At 40.8% G+C, this 22,646-nt stretch overlaps 1 protein-coding gene and 1 long non-coding RNA gene across 9 annotated transcripts in view; both read right to left on the bottom strand.

Annotated features, from left to right (window-relative positions):
- The window catches only part of LOC139376046 (nuclear receptor coactivator 2-like), a 49,651-nt gene extending 35,553 nt beyond the window's left edge, over positions 1-14,098 (bottom strand). For 2 of the 8 annotated variants that reach the window (XM_071118168.1, XM_071118175.1), the window contains exons 1-2: positions 13,993-14,093; positions 7,169-7,236 (exon numbers count right to left, since the gene is read on the bottom strand). The gene's annotated coding sequence lies outside the window, so the exon portion shown is untranslated. Of the gene's footprint in view, positions 1-6,280; positions 6,532-7,168; positions 7,237-13,992 lie in introns of those variants that run through there. The other 6 variants (XM_071118171.1, XM_071118176.1, XM_071118169.1 and 3 more) reach the window with 4 other exon arrangements.
- A 2,340-nt stretch (positions 14,099-16,438) lies between these two features.
- Positions 16,439-20,923, bottom strand: LOC139377314 (uncharacterized). Its single transcript, XR_011627993.1, has 2 exons — positions 20,661-20,923; positions 16,439-20,156 (listed from the first exon to the last, which is right to left on the bottom strand). It is a non-coding gene; the product is annotated as an uncharacterized lncRNA (long non-coding RNA).
- Between the last annotated feature and the right edge of the window lie 1,723 nt (positions 20,924-22,646).

Below are 22,646 nucleotides of genomic sequence, written 5' to 3'. Positions count from 1 at the left end.
AAGCAACTGTTATGATTATGCAGAGGTTGTTGATTCTGCTCTTCAGTCCTCACTGTCAGCTCCAGCTATGGAAACAATTTCCCTAGTATAGTATATACACTGGAGCAACACTGGTGTTACAGTCAAAAAGCAGCATAAGAGCGTCTCTTAAAGGGTGTATAACCAGGCCAGACCGAACGATATTGGAGACCCTGCCTGCATCCCACATTGCACCCAATTCCCTTTATAGTAGAGTACTTTGACCAGGGCTCTGGTCAAAAGCAGTGCACTTTAAAGGGAATAGGGTGCAATTTGGGACAAAGCACCTTAGTAGTCCAAACAGAACTCTTTCCTTGTACCCAGTATGTGTGGATGTGGCAACTAGGTTGACATTCAAGTCCTGTATTGGCTGATACTTGAAAAGTAACAATAAGAGATCTGTCAACAACAAGGGGCTGTGAACTATTGGTTTGTTCAGATCTCCATTTGCTTTTGCTGAAGCAGTAGCTATTCTTCTTGGAGTCCACACAAATACATGAAACAACAGTGGTACATAGAGACAAGAACAGTCACGCAAATAACTCTTAAAAACAGAGGATAATCACAACAACTGATCTGAATAGACAGATTCCCGTGGCCTCATTCAAAATGGAACTGCTTTAGCCAGAATGATGGTTATAAGCAAAACGCATCACAGATTTCTGACTAAATGTGAAAATACACTTCTATGGTGATCTGTATCTACCCGGGGGACAATTGAAATAAATTAATCATAATAAATACCCCAATTCCTGAATAAATATATCCCAAATGAAAACAGCAAAAGCATATTATGTACAGTGAGGTTTCATTACATATGCGACAGTGTGGCCACCTAGCTGGTCTTTAGGGCAGTGGTGGTGTCAGCTAGCCTAGCGTTGAGCTGATCTGCTGGTGGAGCAGCAGACTAAATTACTAACAGGACAGCACATCACCTGACCATTACATAACACACAGCCGGGACCTGCCACTGAGCAGATGAGAGGAGTAGAGGGCCGGCTGGAGCAAATCTGCCTGCTCATCTAAATGAATAATCAGCCCACAGATCCTTACTGAGAGTACAATGGCCCCATTCGATCAGAAGGATGAGAGGGAGGAGGGGAGTAGGAGGAGCAGAGAGAGGAGGAAGGAAAGAGGAGGAGGAGTGGGAGCAGGAGGAGTCTCAATCTACTTCTTTCATGTATGCATGCTTAGCAAATTTATACAGGAAGGAATCATTAGGGCTAATCACTTGATCAGTTAATTATGAGAGAGAGAGAGCGCTTATCAAAGCTCTCATGAAACAAAACAGATCATACAATTATCTTGACGCAGTGATTTTGGCAATCAACATGTTCATGTTAAACCATGCAGGGAAACATGTTTCCTTGCTCACATTGATGGGTAATTAATTACAAGACATTCTCACTGTAAAGCTTCAACTGATTGGGTATAAATGTAAAGCTGTACTGTAGGCATTAGATAACAGTGAGAATATTGAAGACATCAGCCACTGTCCCATTTAGACTGTAGCACTTTCCGTGGTGCTGAGAAAAGTAGCTTGAAAAGTAGCTTTGAGTTTAAAATCAGAGCAGGTGTTTGGGAGAATATAATATTATGTAATAGAACGCTATATAGCCTACCCTGTGAAACAGCCTCTGGTCCTGATGAAGAGACAACAAGAGATGCCCTCCTAAAGGTAATGGTAGTACAATACAACAGAGGCATGGTCACACATGACTCTCAGTAAACAGAGCCCTATAGGTCCTGGTCAAAAGTAGTGCTCCACACAGGGAATAGAGTGCCGTTTGAGACGCAACCCATTGTAAAACAGCCTGCTATTTGGCTGGCTGCTTGCTCTAAATGCATGGACAGAGCCTACATCCTCATTCCATTACAAGGTAGCAGCTCAATGCATTCAGAAGTTACAAATCATTTCAGAATGTTGGCCATTCAGCCATTTCCACCATTGAGTAAAATAGCACACTATGGCCTTTGACTATAGTGATTTGGAGCAAGGTCTTCCAACTTATAATACTTTTCACATAAGAAAAAGGGCAAAAGCCCTTTAAAAATGGTCTGATAACGTAGGAGTAACCATAGGCCAGAATCCGATCGTGGGTTGTAGACGATGCAGCTTTTAATGACAAATGTAGACACATTTGCAGAGATTTAGTAACATCCTCTTACTCCTCCTCGAAATGCAATGGAGGAAATGGATCTTTATGATGCCTTACATGTCGACTACACCGGGCGAGCAGATCTCATGCATATAGATTTTATCCACTCACACCAGACACGATCAGGACACGCAGGTTGAAATATCAAAACAAACTCTGAACTATATTCATTTGGGGACAGGTCGAAAGCATTAAAACATGTGTGGCAATTTAGCTAGCTAGCTTGCTGTTGCTAGCTAATTTGTCCAGGGATATAAACATTGGGTCGTTATTTTTTACCTAAAATGCACAATGTCCTCTATTCCGACAATGAATCCACAGATAAAAGGGTAAACTGAGTTTGTGTCTTGTAATCTCTTCTTCAGGCTTCTTCTTTGGAATTTATATTGCAGTTGGCAACCATCTTTAAGGTGCAACTGGACCTCAGTTCATCTTTCAATAACCCACATGGGTATACGCTCCTAAAAAACTAAATCAGGAGAAGGGAGAGGCGGGACTTGCAGCGCATCAAGAGTCAAACAGAAGCACCTAGCTATGCAGATGCTCGTTGACGCACTCGAGCAGTGTGGATGCAATGATTGAATAACACGTGTACATTTCTTTTGTAACGCTCACGCACGTAATGCAACCGGTGTGGCCAGAACATTAGTCTTCCAATTTCCACAGGTCCATAACACGTGAGGGAAAGTAGGCGTAAGACTCTCCTCCTAAGTATAAAAATGTCCTTTTCTTTTTTTTTTTAATAGTATGAATGTTTTAGGCATGCTGCACGGCCTACAAAGGTGCACAACACGATTAAAACAATTGTAATTATTTTATGGTTGAAAATAACACACTACACGACAATTGATTCTCCCAAAAGCAGAACAGTGGTTTGTGTTTTGATCAGGAGGATAATCCCGCTAGGAAGCAGTGGTCAATCCAACGGTTCATTCTTTAAAATGGCTCAGTTGACCTCTGAACTGTTTTCTTCTCTCTGCTGAAATTGTTTTTAAATGGTTTTACTTTGAGGCACTTGGCTCTAATTTCATTAGCATTGGATTGGAAGGAGAAGATGCTGGGGTGTTAGCATTTTGTGGTAGGCTTCATCACTGTTAATTCATCAAGAGTGTGCCTGCCTCGAGCGGTGATGGAACAATCGGTCCCAGCATGCTTTTTGTGAGGTCACCACCCTCCTGGGAGCTGAGAATGGGGCCACATCAGATCAACGCCATGATGTCATAATCAGATGTAACTGCTCTCTTCATCACCATCATCCTCCCTGGAGAGTCAAGTGCTTTGACAAGAGTATCAAGGCTGGCCAGCACTACCAAATATAGGAGTAATATAAAATCTAAATATTTCTGATCACATAGGCCTGATTGCTTTCCTGCGTAACAGAGTTCAGAATAGCCTTATTGAGGATGTTGAGATACCACGCATGCAGACTGACATGACATGGACCCTCTTAGTCAGTTCGACTGTTGGAGGATGTCTAAGCCTGTATAAAACCTCACGGTAACAGGGCTGAAGCCCTCCCATCAGACATATACACTGGGTATTAAATCTTTAGTGTACATGTAGATTAGGAGCCTTCATTTTTCTGTAGCTACGCATGTTTGCAGCTGTTGTTTATCCTGTAACCTCTTCGCTGTCTGGGAGACAAAAGACATATGGACCAAAATAGACTAACACACACAGCCCAACACCACCACATTGGGTAGGCTAAAACAATGAAAAAGTTCTTACTTTTTCAATTACTCTTGAAAACTAGCCCTTGGTGGGCTAAAAGATCCTAATAAACAAAACCAAATTAAATACTGTGGTTTTTCCATTGTCACGCAAGTCAATTCCTAAACTGTAAATTACAAAAAGGAACAACAAAGTCAACTCGCCCCTGCTCTGTTCTTTATTCTTACTCTTATTATGCATCCTGATGCCTAGCCACTTTACCCTGCCTTTATGTACATCTTTTTTTCTATTGTGTTATTGACTATACGTTTGTGTATTCCATGTGTAACTCTGTGTTGTTGTCGGTGTCGCACTGCTTTGCTTTATCTTGGCCAGGTCGCAGTTGTGAATGAGAACTTGTTCTCAACTAGCCTACCTGGTTAAATAAAGGTGAAATACAAATAAATAAACAAATACCTTGTACCCCTGCACATTGATCTGATACTGGTGCGACCAGGGAGGTAGCAGACTAAAATAATCAATTCAACGAGACGTCGGATGAGAGCTGGAGCCAGCCATTATCAGGCTGATCCCTCAGGTCAAATTGAATCAGGGCTCAGCCCTGGCCTGCCGACGTCCCCTGGCCCACTCACACTACCTGGGGATATCCCAAATGGCACCCTATTCGGTGCACTACTTTTGACCAGAGCTGTATGGTCCCTTGTCAAAAGTAGAGCACATGTTTAGGTGAAAGGGTGCCATTTGAGATACACTCCCCTGCCTATGTCCCCTAGCCCCTCTCCCCTATAGTAAGGGTACACACTTAGCAATGCCAGCCAAGACAAAAGTCAGACCTGAAAAAAAGGCACTTTAATGGCTATCAACCCTGGTCCAAGAGGCTGGCGTCCCTGCTCAGTCTTCAGTGGACAGCTATGGTACGTCCCAAACAGTACCCTATTCCTGTTGTAGTGTACTACTTTTGACCAGGGATCATACGCACTATATAGGGAATTAAAAAATGGGGAATAGGGTGACATTTGGGACACATCCTATGACTCACAACCCATAGCGGAATTAGCAAACACTTCTCTTGTGAATTAATGGTGATATCATAGAATATCCAGAAGACTGGATGTATCTAGAAGAAATGAGTCACTCCTAATAGACCGAAAGCATAGGACCATCCAGATGTTATCTGCTCAGCCCCGGCTGCTATCATTGGTAAAGCAGGATAGGCATTTCTAAAAGTCTTTTATTGTGTTTTCCTAATTTACTGATGGCTTGTGACACTTGTGTGCTGGAATGTGCACCAAACGACTGACTGTGTGTGCGCGCTGTGAAGTGAAGTGTAGTCCAAGTGTGCTCATCATCAATGACCCACTTCTGTCACATTAATACATCCCAAATTGCTACTTGAATGAAGCGAACAGTCAATGTAATTTACTTAGATTTAGTCCAAATGATCCTCTAAGAAATATTTCTGTACACTGACTGAGCACACAAAATTGGTTTAGATTTTAGATTATGTTCAATGGGCCGATGGAAGGCAACATGGAAATAACAGGCTGACCTTACATTACAGCCTGTGTGGGCTTGACAATGTCCGTGTCAGAAATGGCACCATATTCCTTATATAGGCCTATTGGGCTCTGGTCAAAGGTAGTGCACTACATAAGGAGCCAAATGTTATAATGCATTGATCATGGAACCAGATCAATACCATTGAACACACCCTGTGGCGAACTAGTTTAGGCCTGCAGCCCACCTGTTGCTGACACCTATGCTTTGCTATGCCAGGCAAGAAGCAGGCAGGGTGAGGGCAGAGTGAGGGCAGAGTGAGGGCAGGGTGAGAGGTGTGTTAAAGAGCCAGGTTCACCTTCCTCGACCCTCTACTGAACAGATGCCCCATGACCGACAGCTAGGGGAGGGGCCTACTATACGACTTGGTCAAAAAATAAAAATAGTATGTAGTACACTACTTTCGACCAAAGCCCAATGAAATGCACTTCTGAGCCCTCGTGTCTGATGACAGGATCCAGAAGCCTAAATTCCTTACTGTCAGTTAACTGTACACATTTATTTGGCCACACATTCACAGCTCTATATACAAAGTTAATTTAGTATCCCAGCCTCCTCACCAGACTGGTGGCCCTTATGGGGTTGTTTACAGAGGGGCTTTACCTGTTCATCTCCGGTGGCATCAGTAGGACTGCTGACAGCACACAACAAAGAGCTAATGGAATGTTCTGTGGACATCTAAATTCCTCTCAGGATACCGTAGGAAGTTCGTTGTGTATTTCAAAGACGCAACATAGATAAAAATCCCACACACAAAACACTCGCCTAAAAACAGCAACAATTCTATACCAAGAAACAAACAATTCTAAACACACACAATGTAATCTCCTCCATTGGGAAACAATAGCTATTTATTCCATTCCTTGATTACTTACCCCTTTGACCAAACATGGGTCCATAAATCAACAGTGTCTGACCCATGGCTACTGTCGACTCAGTTTCACAGCAAAAACAGGAGAAGCCCTCCCACATAGGCTGGTTAACGTTGAGCCCAGGCAGACAGGCAGTCACAGCGCTGTACACGCTACGCAGCGATGTAGACAGAGGCACATGCTGGAGCAAGGACATGCACAAACAGCAGATTACCTCCTGTGTCATCTGCTCCTAATGACAGCTGACAAACTACAGCACAATCCCCTCAGAGCCACAGCCGATGATCTCCAATCCCCTCCCCCACTCTTCCCTGGCCCCGCCTCCGGAAATCCAGCAGCTAGAGAGAGCAGAGAGCACTCGAAAATTCCAATAGTTTGATGATGCCCGGCCCCGAAAAGTGGTTTCCCTTTTCACCAAGATAATGGCCTGCTCTTGTCACATGAGACAAAGCAGAGGCAACAATGGGCTGGCAAAAGACAAAAGAAGTGTGTGTGTGTTTTAAACACAGCAGGCAGCTGGCTTTCGTTTCACTAGCCAGTCAACCTGCAGAGGCCTGTCGCTTCTCTTTACTTTCACTTTGCAGAGCATTACATAATATCAATATTTGGTTTATAGCAGTTCTATAGAACCAACAAAACAGCTTATTGTTGTTGTCATAGAGTTGTGTATGTCAGTAAATGTAGATTGTTGTTAAATACAAATATAATATACACTATATTATACACCGTTGGCTAGCGTCCTGTACAGGGGTTGTACTTGTACATCAAACTGCCTCACGCCCTCGGAAACACGAGACAGGCTCCTGCCTTATGGCTCAGACAGGACAGTTCCAAAGCAGAAATGGCACAATATCAGGGAGGGAATGAGAACGGTTGATTCAGCTGACTCACCTTGGCTTATGAAACGCATCCTTCTTAATGAACTTCTGCAGGCATCACCCACTCCTCTCTTTGAAGGCCTGAACAAGAAGAGGCATACTACAGTTTGATCCAAACCTAAAGACACAGTTACTGTACATTCAATTGACTTGAGAGCTATCGTTCATTTTTCAATGCAATCAGCCAAGTTCCACAGACACATTGCTAATTTGCATTAGTTGAATCTGCGAGGACCGGTAGCTATACCATGATTACCTCACTTCAATGTGTGAGCAGCATGACATGAAATTGAGAGCAACAAGTCAGAAAGAGTAGAAAGGGGAAGCACATTTGTTGGTGACTGGTCAACTGTAAACATCTGCTAGAGCTTCCCCGGTGGTGTTTGTCTGATTTGTACTGTATGACAGATGCTCAGCAGGCTGCAGCCTTAAACCACAGAGAACTTAAAGTTGCACCTGGTCACAGAGAGACCAAAGGGAGGTGTGGGGAGTGGGGCCGACAGCTGATCATAACACACCATCCCATTCAGAGGGAGGAGCAGGACCTAGGACACACTGGTTGTATTTCAGGGTTTTTTCTTTCATTGCATATTGATGTAGGCCTACATCTCCTGTTATGTGAATTTCAAAAATATGCAGGACAAAAGTCAAATAGTCTTCAAATGAGAACAGGTGCTGTGTGCGCACAGAAAGCAGTGGCAGACACAGTCCGCACTGAACAGGGACAGGTTAAATCTCCCCAAGTCAGTCAGGACTATCATGTAATGCTGCGTGTTGAGAGCAGCAGTGCTTTCCTCCTGCTGTAACATGATCTCCACCAACCACAGGGCCCAGGAGAGAGAGAGGATGGGTGGGGGAGCATGGCCAGAAGACATCAGCTTTCTGTTGATAGTCAATCAGTTAAAGGAAGAATTCAGAACAATGAGCTATGCTTAGGATGTACAGTACCAGTCAAAAGTTTGGACACCTATTCATTCCGGGGTTTTTCTTTATTTTTTACTAATTTCCTACATTGTAGAATAGTGAAGGCATCAAAACTATGAAATTAAACATGGAATCATGTTTAACAATTATTTTTGGTTTCTACAAATCAAAATATTTACATATTTGAGATTCTTCAATGACAGCTTTGCATTGGCTCATTCCCCCCAGAATGAGCCAATGACAGGGCATCTCGAAGAGCAATGCTGGTTCACCCAGATCAATTCATTTGATCCAGTCATGTGATCTGAACACAACACATCAGGATAAAATGGCACCTCACTCAGATGGAATTTCTCTCCTGGTTGATGGCTTGAAGCTACAGTAGATACCCGAGCGGATCTCTGAGATCTTTGGCCGAGTGCTTACAAGTCATTACTCAATCGACACGGAATGCTGCCATGAATTTTAATTTGTCCAACTGGCTCATGGTAGACTTTGCCCCCTGCCTGCACAGATCTAAAATCAGATTTTTTTCAACCAATCCAAGCTTTAGCCATTACACGGTACAAAGTACAGCTGATCTAAGATCTGTAGAAAGTAAATATTGTTTTCTCCATAGTGTTTTCTAGGTGTCTAGTTTCACATCTGTACACCAACATAGTAAACCACAGAAGCACAAGTGATGGTAGTCATCCTTAAACCATTTTACACACACACTTCCAGGCTATGATTAATTTGTGTTACCAAGCAACCAGATGGTAAGCATCTAGCCTTAGTAGCCTTTAGTCATTATGGAATTGCAACAAATACTTCTTGCCTGCCGATGTCAGCAGTGATGACAGTTAGGATGTTAAATAGTCGATATCATGATCACATTGTAATACCTGATGATTTTACATGGATCCTAACTTAGAACCACAAACTTATTTTCATAACATGCCACAATTAGGCCTTGTTCACAATGGTAGTTTGAAATCATTGAAATCTTTTTTTTTTTTTTTTTTTTTGCATGTCCGACTAGAATCTGTTATTTTTCCTGCAGTCTAAACAGCCCAAAAGCATATGGAATCTGATATTTTTCCTGCAGTCTAAACAGCCCAAAAGCATATGGAATCTGATATTTTTCCTGCAGTCTAAACAGCCCAAAAGCATATGGAATCTGATATTTCAAGCCACATTTCAAACCACCTTGGCCATGTGACTTGTCTCTGAACGGTCTAATTTGATTTGATCTCAAGTGGTTTTTAGACTGCTATTTGGCATATCTTGTTGCTTGCTAGCTATTCTGTTGACAGTTTGACAAGAACATGTGGTAGCTAACTAGATTGTTAATCGTTTACTAACAAATGAGTGAACGTGCTAGAAAGCTAAACAGTGATGTGGCAAAAAATTACTTGTTTTGAAAGTTGGACCATCTTATCCGTTGAGGCTTTAAAAAAAAAATATTTAAAAAAGTTCTTACACAATGATTTTGAACATTCAAAGCAACTGGGAAACAGCCATGACAGACATTGTCACTTTAGCTTGCTGCATAACTTCTGAGTGATCAGAAGCACGAGAACCACTACCAAATCAGCCTACACCACTGCACACACACCCACCGTTACTATGATAACTATTGTAGCCATGTCAGCAAATAATTGCTGTCTGAACACACACAAATCCAGTTTGGTCACTCGTAGCTTGGTGTTTGGACAGTCAATATTCCAAAACAGATTTGAGCATTAAGGCCTGCAGTGTGAACAAGGCTTTAGAGTTTATTTGTAGGCTTTTCACACCCATACTACCTAATATTATTCCAGGATAATTCATGCAACCACTGCCTCCAGGTTTCTCTACACATGCAGGCAAATACTGCAGAACAGTACATGTCCTCCCCACTGGTGGAGTTAACATGCGAGCACCTACATGAAAATGCTGCTGACATTTCTCACAGCAATGTGGGATTCCCGAAGAAGAAAATAACATTCTAAACAAAACAGAGGTTGGATCCAAGCATGCAGGCTTGGCTGCTAGTCATGTTAGCCCACAGTGCTTCACACAGGGTGTAGCACAGGGGAGACTTTACCACCAGGGCCCTGTCACATAGCTGCAGAATTATGGCCACAGCGCAAACCAAATTAGCACTTGTTATGCAACCCTGGACCTTGGCTCCCTGGCCACTGGTTCATTCTGCTGCATTCCCTCTTGTTTGCTGGGTGGCCTAGAAACAGTTCACCATGGTGGGTTGTGACTATGTCTACACTAACGCTGCGTTTACACAGGCAGCCCAATTCTGATATTTTTTCACTAATTGTGTCTTTTGACCAATCAAATCAGCTCTTTTTTTTTTTTTTCTCGACTGTGTGTGTGCGGACTGTCCACAGATACACCATTTGAACCAGTCTCCTCAGTCCAGTATGTTACATCCACCATTTCATGACAGTAATTGCTATTTTTCTGCATTGTTGAATGCTAGAAAGGAATGGACCCCTTACTCTTAAGGTGACAGTCCACCCATGAACCGCCATTGAGGTATTTGAAGAGATGACTGCCAGGGGGTGGCAGCACCATATACACACACACACACACACACACACACTCTCTCCTGGGAAGTGCCCTTGTAAGCAGCACTGGCCTGCATGCACTTGGAAGAAAACTGTCATGTGAGTAATTCTCCAGTACCGAGCTAGGTCCAATCATTTAGATTTGTAGTCACCCTACAGAGCCATTCTGTCAAACAGTATGGAGGACAACATATGAACAAACAATGCTGCTGTATCATAACCTGGTCTGCATTGTATACAAAAATAAAAAAAGGAAATGAAATGAATCCATATGAATAGATCAATTGAACAACTGTGACAGGAACTGGGCACGCTAATGGATAAATTAATAATCATACTGTAGTAGTACACAGCCTCTCATAACTAGGCCACATAAGAACGGATATACAATACAATTACTGAGAGAAGGAGAATTTCAATGGCCAGTGGAGGAAAGCACAAGGTGAGATGTAGGTTAGAGCACTCAATTTACTGATGCAGCGCTTCAAATATCAGAGTTATGATTACTTTGAAATGAGTAAATAAACTCAATGCAAAAGGAATAACTGATGTTGCTGTGATTTCAGCAGACCCAATCTAAGATGGGATTTAAGTTCAGGCAGGGCTGTGACGTCAATGAATTTTCAATAATGGTTATTGGTCAGCCAAATGATCGCAGTCACTGTTATAATAATTTGAATAGTATTCTGTTTTCATTAAAAAATATATTACAAAAATATGAAACGGCACACATTTTCTCCTCTCCTGACTGCATGTTCTACTGCTGAAGTGAAGGTGGCAGAGCCTAGTCAACCAGACTCCTTTCCTAAAACACCTAGCTTGTTTCAGCAAGGAGCAACACAGTTTCATCGCAGCTGAAAAGAGTTCATGTTACCACAGAAAGTAAGCTGCAAAGAATGCCTGGCCTGTCTTCAGTCAGCTGTTCATTCCACAAATAAAATAAATAAAATAAAAAACGGTTGAGGGTTATTTTATTTTAGTCATTTACACGATAACTTTGCAAGCCCTAAATTCATGTTTAGCCTGCAGAAACCTGCTTGAGAAAAACTGCCCAGCGATCAAAATGGGCAGGCAGGCAGGCAAGTCCCCATTCAGTTGTCAAAACGTGGGCTGGGACAAGCATGCATTGGCAGGTGAGCAGGATACTATTCCCCATCGTTTATCATTTCAATTTTGACTGCCAACTACAAGCTGAAAGTTTGAGAGAGTTTATCTACTGTTCCCTCATTAGATTTTTAGCTAATTTCATTCTGGTATTTTGTGGCTTTTGGCGAATGCTTTTCTAATTATCTAAAATTTCACTGTTGCTACTGCCTGTAAACGCAGTCAAAGTTCAAAGTGAATGTGGAAAATTGCTTATTTGCATATAGACCTACTGTAGCTCCGATTGGCTATGGCGAACCGGTCTGTGTAGAGTCCGGTTCTTGACAAGACTGACACGTTTATTAGGTGTTATTTACTGAATTATCTATTAATTGTTCAAATGCATGGCCGCTTTCCCACTCTATATTGCTTTAGAATTTTTCACAAAAGTCTTCCTCTACGTCAAGTATGAAAACATGAAAATTACCATAGCTAAGTGCTCGCTACTCAGAAAATGTAAAGTAAAAAATAAATTTTAAAAAAGGCATCATATTCTTCCTGGTGTGAATATGAACACATTTAAATAAGATTTCATGCCAAGAGCATTGGGCCAGTAACTGAAAGGTTGCTAGTTTGAATCCATGAGCCAACTGGGTGAAAAATCTGCCAGTGTGCCCTTGAGCAAGGCACTTAACCCTAATTGCTACCATATGTTTCTCTGGATGAATGCATTTTAAAAGCTTAAAATGTAAAATGCTAAAACACTGTCAGTTCCACTTTAAATGTTACAGTACAGTCATCAAGCTATGCAATGAAATGGCATCCCTTCCAAATCACTCGCTGTGTACTGTATGTTTGAAGCACATGCCAAGTCTTCTGCACAGCTTACTAAATAATGGCAAATTAACAGGCTAAAAGGCTCTAAAACGATAAGCAAAATAAGATCGAAAATACTATATGTTCCATTACTAAACAAATATAAAGTTGCCCATCTCTGTCGACAAAGTTCTGCTTTTCATGTAAGATTAGTGCATTTATTAATGAAAAGATGGACAATGACAGAACTAGGAAAGAGGCTGTGTGATGCAATACCTTTCAAAGTTCACTGGTGTGTAATACAGAAGCAGAGAATAAAGTCTTTAAAGGGCCGCTAGTCCAATATTAAGAGATTCTCTACCAATAGACCCAGCCTTTCGTCCAATCTTTATATATTTCTACTCTAATAGCAGTTTGACTTATTAGGTAATATCTCACTATGGATAACACTATGCACCTGCCATATGGTCAACCTTCTGCAGGCCAATTGATTGGTGGCCCACTGGCCCTGCTCAATGTGAACTGTATTCGATTTTGGTGCCATTCCTTTCTCCTAATATTCTTTACTAGCAATTTAAAGCTGATGATTCTTTATGATGCATTAACCCACAGTAACACAGAGATTCTCACAAGGCAAGCAAAAAAATAATACTATGATTGAGATATTGGTTTTAACCGTTTAGGTGATAGTCACTGATAAACCAACACTTAGGTTATAGGAACGAATTGCCAAATATTTGTGTTTTGGAACTATTTTTCTTTTTAAACAGTTATAGATAACTCCTGTGGGAAGACTTGCGTCACGTTCGCCATATGACGTCACGCAAAGGTTGATGAACAGTTGAAGTCAAAATTATATAATTCCTTTGAATATGTCAATATGACTAATATATAATGTTGCACTTCTCAGATCGCAAACGTTTCTAAGTGTTAAATAGTTGATAGGACAGATTACCAATCGAAAATGTGGTGCCTTGCTTGCTGAGGATTTCCTACTTGAACTCATACGCCAGTGACGTTTGGTTTCTTCAACCACGTCTGTTCTTTTGGTTTCAATAAGCTATTTTGCATTATGCAAAAACCTCGAACTACGTGCAATGTTTACCACTATATCCGCTATCGATGTCGTTGTTCAATCTTCAAATGAATTTGCAAATAGGAACCTCCTTCAACTTCTCTCTGAAACTCAAAACACAGTAGCCTATAGACTCACAAGCCAAAACAAATGTGATTTACATTGCTTAGTAGCCTAAACAAAGTTAAACTTCAGCAACGCTTCAAAACAAAACTAGTGTAGAAGTAATCTTCGAACCATCTAAAGAAATATCTCGCTTCAGATAACAAGCAACAACGCAGCTTCCCAATGGTAAACCTAAAAGACATTATGGATTATAGCATATATATCTGGACAAAAACACACTTCTTCACTATAAAATGCATATATTGTAAGTTACTCTCCATAACTTACCGTAACTTGAAGTCCCATAAATTTGAACTGCTATGTCAGGACCTTCGTACTCGTGAATCGGCAATGTAACAGCACTGCCGCCATGTTCCTCTGCGATGACTGTGGTGCTTGTTTATCATGCCCATAGTCCTCCCCCACACGCGCAGCGCACCAGCCCTCATTACCACAATAGACTTTGCTGCTCACAGAACAGGCCAGAATAATGACTCTGCAGCCAGCCATAACAGCTTAAAGGCAGACAGACTCATGGTATCAATGCGACCGATGAAAGTTGGTTAACAATGTTTTTGTTTTTTTACTTGAATAGGTTGACCCTGCTGTGCTTACTCAGAAGTGTTTTAGTCATATCGTCCTTTAAGGTTGAATTTAAATAATGCAACATTACATTTTGGAGTCTTTCAAATGTAGGCTACCAACAAACACCCTGTTATTTTAGGCCCAAATTAATGAGTAAAAAAGTGTGCCTTTACTCTTCAGGTTTGTATTTGATGTTAGGCTTTGTATTTGCCATGCAGCCCAAGCTACAACACATTAATATAAGTAGGAGTCAATTAACATGCCTCCACACAAACACAGTAAGATAGTGCCTCTTCACATTATGAATTTTGTCTCTATGGCATGGTAAAAATGTCTCAGGCAGATGTTGGAACCGCTCATAAATCATCTCGGTCCAAATCATAGAGTCTAGTGCCCAAAAGCCAGTTAACATGGGCAGTGCCATTGAGGACTTTCATAATTTTTAACTGGTCAACTGGATGGGACTTCCCATGAGTTAAGGAACGATCACAATTCCATCCACATCATCAGGAGGGATCAGCCAATTAATTATACTGCTGAGCAAACATTCCATAAATGCAGGTGGCAGTAAATCGACAACCTTGGTTTTATACCTGTTCAAACAACACAATCCAGGGGGTTTACAAACTCATAGAAGTAGTAGAAGACAAAAATGTCCTACTTCAAAATGGAGATAGCTTCAATGGTGCTGCCCATGCTCTCAAAGACACCATTTGGGGACAGATACAATGTTGCATCCTCAAAATATCCATAGAACCAATCAGGCTACTAACTTTCCCCCATTTCTGCCTTTATAGTGGCCACAGCCACTTACTAATTGGTCAAACCTGCTGTTGATAAAATAAATTGTTGTTAAATAATGTGCTTCATTTAAATAGAGATTGTTTGGGCAAGGTAAAGGGTTTGTACATTTTGAAAGAGGGACTCATGTAGCTATTTCTCTGCCTTATGTTATACTCGTTTCAAGCTTTTTAGCAGTATTTTACACATTTTAATTCTCTATCCTGTAAATATAATATTTATCTAGTTTGAGACATTTGGGGGATCTAGGTTCCATATATTTCATAGGGTGGAATCAAGGGCAGCCAATCATTGCTTTGGTTGCCTATTACAGTTTAAAAATCACAATTCAGTAGTACATTCAAAAGCCACCCATGGAAGGCAATTGGTAATATCCTAATGTTGTTGCTTGTTGAGTGGTTCCCTGCTTGTGGGCTAAATGCAAAATCTATGCCATTGTAGGCTGACATTCTACCAAGGTCAGTTCCGGTCTATTTAACGGGGAGGGTCTCCCATAGGCACCAATGCAATAGCAGCTGGGTCTGGTCTACTTAGTTAATTGACTTTCATTGAACCAGAAAAAAAACATTGAGTGGGTTGGTGGGTTGTCTCTTGCTTCCACTTCCGTCTCTGATTCTACTCCTCTTTCTCATTTTCCAGGTCGTTTATTCTTTCTTTGATTAACACTGCCACCTAGTGAGTATTTCTCAGAGTGACGTCCCCATGCAAGGTTTAAATTACACAATCAGCAAAAGGCAATGAATGATGAAATTAGAACGTTCAGTAGCGTTAATTCTATGTTGAAAAACTATAATTTATTAGGCATCTGTACATTTTGCATTATGGATTCATATAGTTTGATCTTGGTGTTTCAATTGGAAAATCAGTGTGATCTTGGTTGAAATGAACTCTTTGCACAGGGTTTCAATTTATATGTGCTTATCTTGAGTTCAGCTGTCCCTAGGCACATACCGAAGTTCAAATGATGTCCTCAAATGTCCAAAGTCGGCATGTTAAAATTGAATGAAAGGTGGCCACCAGTACATTGGTAGCGCCATAAATTGATGTGCCGGGCCAGCTCTATTCTTCTTTCACATTTCAACTTTCTCCTTTGGCTGTATTCAGACAGTACAGACACAATAATTTAATTGATATGAAGAATAACTTCATATTCTTGCAAAATACTCTTCATATCACACCAAACCAAGCTCATTTGTGCGTTGCACAGGGAAATCCAAGATCTCAAGTGTCCTTTGTCGAATTAAAGTGTGGATCACAAACTACTCTTCAATTTATTTGTGTGAGAAGATTAATCACTGGCTGAATGAAAATTGGAGACAAAATAAAAACATCTAGGACATAGTATTACGGTACATTAATCAAATAGTGTAACATAAGATGACAATTTAATTGACAGAAATTAAGACAAACCAACAGTTATCTTCCCACCCTTCTCAAATGTCTTAAGGTGCTGCACAAGGTTCACCTTTGTTGCATTATGCAGACGTTCAGGTGTCTCCTAAATGTTAAAGTGAGATACAAAGTAGAGTATAGCACAAGATTCCACAGATTTGTAAATGTTCATTTCTATAGGCAAAGCAGTGTTAGTATGTTTTGAATGACTTAACATTCTTGGGTTAGCATCTACACATACTGTATATCAATCTTACAGTTACCAACAGAGGATCGTAACTTTAAGTTACAATTCCCACACCTTGTAGACGACTTTGAGCAGTTCCATAGAAGTCAATGTGTTCCCTTACGGCTGCCTGGAGAACAGTGAGGAACTGTTGCTCTCTGAGGTTTCTATGGCTGATGTACTGCTGGATCTTAGAAGCTACATCTTGGACCACAGGGCTATGGCCTGCAGATATTAGATAAGGAAGAAATGAATGACTCTTGTAGAATATGTTTTTGTGTTGATTTCTATACATAAAGTGCCTTCAGAAATCATTCATACCCCTTGACTTATTCCACATTTTGTTGTGTTACAGCCTGAATTCAAAATCGACTAAAATTTTTTTTCTCACCCGTTTACACACAATACCCCATAATGAGAAAGCAAAAACACGTTTTTAGACAGTTTTGCATAATGTATTGAAATGTAAACACTGAAATGTATAATTTATTCACACCCCTGAGTCAATACATGTCTGAATAAGTCTCTGAGCTTTGCACAACTGGATTGTTAAATATTTGTTCATTCTTTTTCATATTCTTCAAGCTCTGTCAAGTTGGTTGTTGATCATTGCTAGACAGCCATTTTCAAGTCTATTGATTTTCAAGCCAATTTACACTGAACAAAAATATAAATGTAACATGTAAAGTGTTGGTCCCATGTTTCATGAGCTGAAATAAAAGTTCCCTTAAATGTTCCATACGCACAAAAAGCTTATTTCTCTCAAATTTTGTGCACAATTTTGTTTGCATCCCTGCTAGTGAGCATTTATCCTTGGCCAAGATAAACCATCCACTTGTCCGATGTGGCATATCAAGAAGCTGATTAAACAGCATGATCGTTTTACAGGTGCACCTTATGCTGGGGACAAGAAAAGACCACTCTAAAATGTACAGCTTTGTCTCACAACACAATGCCATAGATGTCTCAAGTTTTGAGGTAGTGTGCAATTGGCTTGCTGACTGCAGGAATGTCCATCAGAGCTGTTACCAGAGAATTTAAAGTTCATCGCTCTACCTAACCCGCCTCCAACGTCGTTTTAGAGAATTTGGCAGTACGTCCAGCCAGCCTCACAACCAAAGACCACACCAGCCCAGGACCTCCACATCTGGTTTATTCACCTATGGGATGGTCTGAGACCAGACCCGGACAGTTGATGAATCTGTGGAATTTCTGCACAAACTGTCAGAAACAGTCTCAGGGAAGCTCATCTGTGTGCTTGTCATCCTCACCAGGGTCTTGACCTGACCGCAGTTTGGTGGCATAACTGACTTCAGTGGGAAAATGCTTAACTTTGATGGCCACTGGTACGCTGGAGAAGTGTGCCCTTCACGGATGAATCCCGGTTTCAACTGTACTGGGCAGATGGCAGACAGCGTGTATGGCCTCAATTGGGCGAGTGGTTTGCTGATGTCAACATTGTGAAAAGTGGCGGTGGGATTATGTATGGGTAGGCATAAGCTAGGGACAACAAACACAATTGCATTTTATTGATGCCATTCATCCCCCACCATCACCTCATGTTTCAGCATAATGCACAGCCCCATGTCGCAAGGACCTTTACTCAATTCCTGGAAGCTGAAAGAGGCCCAGTTCTTCAATGGCCTGCATACTCACCAGACATGTCACCCATTGAGCATGTTTGGGATGCTCTGGATTGACAGCATGTTCCAGTTCCAGCCAAAGTCCAGCGACTTTGCACAGCCATTGAAGAGGAGTGGGACAAGATTCCACAGGCCACAATCAACAGCCTGATCAACTCTATGCAAAGGAGATGTGTCGCGCTGCATGAGGCAAATGGTGGTCACACCAGATACTGACTGGTTTTCTGATCCGCACCCCCTACCTTTTTTAAATGGTATCTGTGACCAACGGATGCATATCTGTATTCCCAGTCATGTGAAATCCATAGATTAGGGCCTAAATAATTAATTTCAATTGACTAATTTCCTTATATGAACTGTTACTCTTAATCTTTGAAATTGTTACATGTTCCATTTATATTTTTGTTCATTGTAAGTAAAAACTGTAACTAGGCCACTCGGGAACATTCAATGTCATCTTGGTACGCAACTCCAGTGTATATTTGGCCTTGTGTTTTAGGTTATTGTCCTGCTGAAAGGGGGATTTGTCTTCCAGTGTCTGTTGGAAAGCAGACTGAACCAGGTTTTCCTCTAGGATTTTGACTGTGCTTAGTTTTATTCAGTTTCTTTTTATCCTAAAAAAACTCCCTAGTCCTGGCCGATGACAAGCACACGTATAACATGATGCAGCCACCCCCATGCTTGATAACATGAAGAGTGGTACTCAGTGATGTGTTGGATTTGCCCCAAACATAACGCTTTGAATTCTGGACATAAAGTTAACTTCTTTGACAATTTATTTTGCAGTTTTACTTTTTTGCCTTATTGCAAACAGGATGCATGTTTTTGAATATTTTTATTCTGTACAAGCTTCCTTCTTTTCCCTCTGTCATTTAGGTTAGTATTGTGGAGTAACTACAATGTTGTTGATCCATCCTTAAGTTTTCACCTATCACAGCCATTAAACTGTTTTAAAGTCACTATTGGCCTGCATCATTGTGAAATCCCTAAGCGGTTTCTTTCCTTTCTGGCAACTGAGTTAGGAAGGACGCCTGTATCTTTGTCCTGTCTGGGTGTGTTGATACACCATCCAAAGTATAATTAATAACTTCACCATGCTCAACAGGTGCCCTTCTTTGCGAGGTATTGGAAAACCTCCCTGATCTTTGTGGTTGAATCTGTTTGTAATTCACTGCTTGAGTGAGGGACCTTACAGATAATTGTATGTGTGGTAGTTATTCAAAGATCATGTTAAACACTATTATTGCACACAGTGAGTCCATGCAAATTATTATGTGACTTGTTAAGCACATTTTTACTTCTTGCCATAACAAAGGGGTTGAATACTTATTGACTCAAGACACTTCAGCGTTCATCTGGAATACATTTGTAAAAATGTCTACAAACATAATTCCACCTTGACATTATGGGGTATTGTGTATAGGCCAGTGACACATCTCAATGTAATGCATTTTAAATTCAGGATGTAACACAACAAAATGTAGAAAAAGTCAAGGGGTGTGAATACTTTCTGAAGGCACTGTAGCTAATGTGAACTAGCCATTTGAAGGTGTGACTGACAGTATAATTTATGTAATGTGTATTTTCTAATGGATGATATCCATGCCTTTTTTGAGCACTTTTCATTCAATTACACCATTCAGTGTTTCAGAGTTGGGTATATTAGGTCAGCCTGTGAGTCCAACAGGATTTGCAGAGATTTCACATAGTCATAGAGATCTTCAAACATGGCAGTTCCCTCCCCAGAATACAGTCTCCTGAGAAGTTGGCCTTCTCCTCCTCCAACACGAGGACCTCTGTGTGACCTGGGGAGAACAGGACCATGCACAGACAGACAGACGCGCTCAGACTGTGGATGAGACACTGCACATACATACAGCCACAGAGATAGACAGACACACGTGACACTGGCTTTGGCCAATATATTACTTAAAAGGGCACATGCATGCACATACTAGTAACATAGCAGCTTGACACTTTTGGTCAATTTCAATATCCATACAAACAATAGCTGCCTACAATCTTACCGCATTTGACCTAGCCCATTCATAGACGCTAACTACGTCTATTGACGATAGTAACTTCTGATCGGGGGTGTTTTGTTAAGAGCCCTGACGCTCGTTATGAACTTTAAAACGCATCGCTTGCAGTACGGGTTTGGGAACATAAGGAACTGAAATCAGCGAGAAATAATTTTCTAAAAACAAAAGGTTAAATTACTACACACCTTTATAGGGTTAGAATTCCCACACTGTCATGTTTCCATGTTACGGGGCATGTTTACAGAAAAAAGAGGAAGACAGGCTTACCTGTGCCAAATAGCTATCCGAGTGTAAATGTAGGTAACGTTAGAACGTGTTGTCACTGAAAAATACAGTCGTATCCAAGTGTGTAAAAAACGGTTAAAACAGCGTACATTTTGCATTTGTGAAATTATTTAGAGGTGATATAAATGTAGAGCGCTTTAGCTATCTTTACATAATTTTTCAGCAATTGAGAATCTATTTATTTACATGTAGCCGATTAAACTCCAACTCCGCCATTTAAGATGGAGTTGAGCGGCGACTAGTGTGGGCGGACTGAACCTCACAATAAAGGAAGTTATCAAAAACGACAGATTTCAAAAGAACAGCCCCCGATTACACATGACGTTGTTCTGTGTAATTGATAACTTAATTGTATGTAACTTTGAAGCTCCAGTGCGCTCACACACGTCGCACACGGTGGAGTTGAGTTTAGTCGGCTAGTTTAGATGGAGTATTTGTCCGTTTTGGCTGCCAGAGCCAATTCGCCTCTCAACTGAACATGTAAGGTCCTTGGACTATAAGGAGTAACGGTAGGCTCATTTAGTCCATTATTGGGCTACATTAGACCAACCAGAAAGAATGGAACCCTCTTTGCTACAATAGCACCTGGAAAGCTGAGCCGATGCTATCCAAGAGGGGCAAGCGTGGCTAGCAACTGTAGTATATTTTACAAAATTAAAATCGCATTTTCTCGTTTCCACTAAATATGTATTGGTTTCTTGTAGTGTCATTGGACCAGGGTTGCATGCCAGAATTCACACAACTGGTGCGATTTACGGCAAACAACTAGGTTAGAATATACATCTCAATGTAAATTCAAAGGCCTGTGTGCAACAGGAAAAGGCGAGGCCAAAGACACGGAAAATTCAGCTAGACATTTGCTTTGAACTTGGAAATAAACATTCACCCAGTGGAAGGTTACTTACTACCTGTATAACGTATCGCCTCGTTTTCAAAATAAAAGTATTGTGGGAGGAAAAAAGCACAAGCTGGTAGGTAGATCAGTAGGTGGAGCCATTGTCATCTTATTCAGAGATAATATACGTGTGCAGTCTAGACTTGGTTCCGTAAGTTTTAACCAGTATGTTTTAGAATATATAAAGTGCTACAGAACAATAAAATGAAAAACGAATTTACATTTATATGTGAAAAAAAAGATGAACACATATTTTTCTATTAAATGTTGGGTTATAAATTGTGTGTGTGAGAGCATTAGGTTTTCCCATCTTAAAAAATGTCCATGGGTTTGTCCAGCCCACAGAACAAGAATGATTATATTTCTATGGTTTAGCCTCTCTAAATGGATTGACCAGGATTCTTTAGAATGAGTAAAGTCAGATTATTTTTGTCTGCTAGATAGACACTCAATATGCAATAGGAAATAGATACATTTCTTATAGGATTTAACCATTTCCATTTGTTTTGGCTTTGCAGTTCCCCTGCATTATCCCCCTTATTGTCAGTAGGCCCATGCACAACATAAAGAACAGCATGATCTTTTATGAAGGGAATTGATTAGAGGATTGATTTTATTCATTCTATTACCCCCTTTGTGCATCATGAGTAATACTGCGTGCATTAAAACACAACAGGATCGATACATTCAAATGAACCCATAAAACTGAGATAAAGATGCAGCCATGAATCGTACAATGGGGCCAACATGCTGTGCTTGGGCTATATAATATTTACAGGAGCATTGAGAGGTAACAGAGACCGTTCCTAAATTAAATAGATACTGCCATCTGAGCATCAGGGCCCTTTACTTCTCCTCTCTCCCTCTGTAATTACAACAAAATGGCTGCACAATCTGCCTGTAATCTCACATTATAATCACTCTGCTTTCCTTCCCTCCATACCTCACTCTCTCTCCACTGCCGCCTATTCAATATAAATGTAATTGACTTAGAGGAAGAAAGGAGAAAATAAATATAGAAATTATATTTTTATTTAGATGCCTAATCACAATAAATTGTTCTGTGTGAATTT

Source organism: Oncorhynchus clarkii, chromosome 20, assembly GCF_045791955.1.
Source record: "Oncorhynchus clarkii lewisi isolate Uvic-CL-2024 chromosome 20, UVic_Ocla_1.0, whole genome shotgun sequence".
NCBI lineage: Eukaryota > Metazoa > Chordata > Actinopteri > Salmoniformes > Salmonidae > Oncorhynchus > Oncorhynchus clarkii.
The sequence above is the reverse complement of the archived record's forward strand: the minus strand, read 5'-3'. Positions and strand labels throughout refer to the sequence as shown.